General features: G+C 50.2%; 1 long non-coding RNA gene across 1 annotated transcript in view; it reads right to left on the bottom strand.

The window, feature by feature from the left end:
• Positions 1-3,304, bottom strand: part of LOC114064782 — a 7,530-nt gene that overhangs the window by 515 nt on the left and 3,711 nt on the right. The window lies entirely within an intron of this gene.

Here is a 3,304-nt window from a genome sequence, read left to right as displayed (position 1 = left end):
CTGACCCCCCCACGCACGGATTCTGATGGGCAAGTCCTTTCCAGAGGAAGACTTTGAGGAATTCATTTCTGTGGGGCAATGAATCACCTCAGAATCGGGCGTGCAGCTCTCAGACCTGAAGCACTGGCACGTGAACACATTGGATGGGTTGGTGCTGATGTGCTGGCAGGATTAACCAGCTGGGAGCTGGGGGGGTGCTGCTGCTCACACAGGCCACTGCATGGCCAGAAATATCAACTCCTGCAATGGAGAATAAAGGAAAAGCCACGTCCTGAATGCTTTTTTTTTTAACTCATCCCCCTTAGACAGCGTTAACTGGCTGCTCTAAATGCATCTCCCTGGCTGAGGAAGCTTTCACCTCCAGGGCAAAAGGGAGGGACAGGAGGGGCTGAGCTCATCCAAACTGTATAATGAGCCCCACCCCCCAAATTTCCTGATCCACTTGCAGCAGTGGCCAACACTGATCTAAAAGCCTCAGCTCAGTTGAAAAGGTCCAAAAGAGCCATTTCCTCTTGGCCTGGAACAAAAGGGTGCAAGTTCTTGTGGTTTCAGATTTATTTTATCAAGGCTATCCCAACACCAGTGGATCCAGCCTTGTCTATAGCCTGTGTCCTGCTTCCCCCCACACCAGCACCCTCAGTGCCTTGCTTTGGTGAATAATTGGAAATATTCAGCTGGAAAAAGCATTCCCTACACCTGCAGCAGGGAAAAGGCAGAGGACTGAGGGGGAGAAAGATATTCCTGTGGAAATCCAAAATAACAGGTCTGTTTTGGGTTGAAATCTTCTCTTGGGAGACCCTAATCTTAGCAAAAATCGGTCTGTGTTTCTCTTTCACCTTCATAGAAGCTGAGCTGCTTTTTAGTTGGGTCTAAACAGTCGGTGAAGTGATTAATGAAGGAGTTTCCAAGGCACCTCCCCAGTTTAGTGCACTGAAACAGGGGCAGAATTAAGGAGTGGCCCTGGCAGTGGTCTAGACTTGCTGACACTGGCCCAGAGAGCACATTCCCATCTGCCTGCCCTCCTCCCAGAACACTGATTTTAAGGGTTGACACCACAATCAACATTTTTACCGCTGATTTCACTGACAACCTTTATTCTGAGTAGGAAAGAAAAAAAAATATTGATGTTCCACACTGGACCTCACCTTTCAAATTGGCATTTCTCTAAATTTGGCAGCTCCCAGTGCCCCAGCACACCTGGTTTTCCTTCTAACAGGAGTGTGGCACACGAACCTCCAGCCTGTGCTACGATTAGTGCTAATTAGAGAAACCTTTTCCCTGTTCACATGACAGATATCTCACCCCAGCACATGACATGATGTCACTGCCCACAGCAGCCACGTGGGCTGCCCTAGTGGGGATGAAACAGTGACTTCTCTGAGGAGGGAGAAGGTGGTGTTTGCAGACAAGTCCAGGTCTCTCTGTGGTAGAGACTCTCCTGTGGCATCAGCACACCTGGGCTGTGAGGACAAGGTGTCTGGGCAGATCTCCACCTGCAGTCTGAAGGAGTTAGGGCAGGCACTGCTTCATTTCAGGACAGAGGAAAGTCTTTAACCTTACCAGAGCCTTAGGATCACCCTGTTATACCAGTAAGACACCTGAGTGGTAGGTAACAGAATCTCAGAGTGGTTTGGGTTGGAAGGGACCTTAAAGGTCATCTCATTCCACCCCTTTCCAGGGGCAGGGACACCTTCCACACTAGCCCAGGTTGCTCAGAACTCCATTCGAAGATTTTAGGTGATATTAGAGCAAAGTTACATCATCCCCTTTTTTCAGGTAGTGGAGAAGACTGGGAAGAGCAGAGCAGTTCCCCACCAAAAGGCATCTGGAGTCACACTCTGCCTTTCTGAGTCCATCATTATATCCACACCACTGAGGAGCTTTCCAGTGCTCCTGGCTGTAGGATTCCCATTGTCAGCAGCCCCACGGCACGTTGTGGAAAGAGAAAAGCCCAAGGAAGAGGTGGAATCATGGAATTATTGGAGTGGGAGGGCACTGGGAGTCGCCTCCCAGGTGGGGCAGCCCGAGGTGTGAACAACGAGGCACTTTTGTGAGCTCTGTTTCTGCTGGATGTTTCCAGTTGTGCAGCTGGGTTCTGGGAGAGTGAATAAATTTATTAGTACATATAACCGAGAAGGAGTCCGTGCTGCCTATGGAGTGTGGGGCAAATAGGAGTTTGCACATCAAAGGGGAAGGTCAGCCAAACCTTTCTGTCCTCACGTAGTTTCTTTGAGGGCAGCGATGCTTTCCACCTGGATCTGCACTTGGGCGGGTTTAGTCCTGGTACACGGACTCCTTTTGCAAGTCCTCACCGCCCTCGTGTGGTGGTTTGGTGAGAACTCTCCCATGGAGAGGGAACATTCCTGCATCCTGAGTTTTCAGCCGATGTCGTGGTTCAGCCCCATCCAGCCCCCCAGCCCCTCACACCCCCACCAGCGGGACCAGGGAGGGAGTCAGAAGGGGAAAAGCTGAAAAACTGATGGGTTGAGATAAAGACGGTTTAACATGGAAAGCAAAGGCCACACATGTGAGCAAAGGAAAACCAGGAATCCATTCCCTGCTTCCCACGGGCAGGCAGGTGTTCAGCCACCCCCAGGAGGGCATCACGTGCAATGGTGGCTTGGGAAGACAAACACCATCACTCCAAACATACCCCCCTGAGTTCTTCTTCCCCGCCCCCTAATACACTGAGCACCATTTCATGTGGTCTGGAACATCCCTTGGGTCAGTTTGGGCCATCTGTCCTGGCTCTGTCTCCTCCCAACCTCCCATGCACCCCCAGTATGAAAAGCAGAAAAGGCCTTGACTCTCTGTGATCACTGCTCAGCAATAACAAAAACATCTCCATCATCATCCCTGTGTTCAGCACAAATCCAAACCACAGCCCCATGCCAGCCACTGGGAGGGGAATTAACTCTGCCCCAGCCAAACCCAGCCCAGCCAACTTTTGCTATTTTGTGAGAGACTCCTGCAACTCAGGTTTTTTTTTCTGGCCTATATTATTTATTGTTCAGAAATGCTTTACAAGGCATAGTATGGAGATGAATTGAGAACACAAGGTTGGCTTCTCCTCCTTTGCCTCCTTCACGGGAGGTTCCATTCAAGGACGTTTTTCATGGTCAGTGCCCGCTTTGTCTCGGGAAGCTCGAGCTGGTTTGGTTGAATTGCCTTCCTGCAAACACTTTTGCTTTCCTCTTTCTCTTACGAGTTCTTGCTTTTGGTTTGAAAATCACAGAATCTGCTTTCACAGGCTCATCCCTCACACCTGGAAACCTTGGCCGTGAACGGAGCTTTCTGTATGGGG

This window comes from Empidonax traillii, unplaced genomic scaffold (genome assembly GCF_003031625.1).
Source record: "Empidonax traillii isolate 1590-97213 ecotype Southwest subspecies unplaced genomic scaffold, ASM303162v1 scaffold579:size954524, whole genome shotgun sequence".
Lineage (NCBI taxonomy): Eukaryota > Metazoa > Chordata > Aves > Passeriformes > Tyrannidae > Empidonax > Empidonax traillii.
Note: the sequence above shows the minus strand (reverse complement) of the source record. Positions and strands in the feature narration are given on the sequence as shown.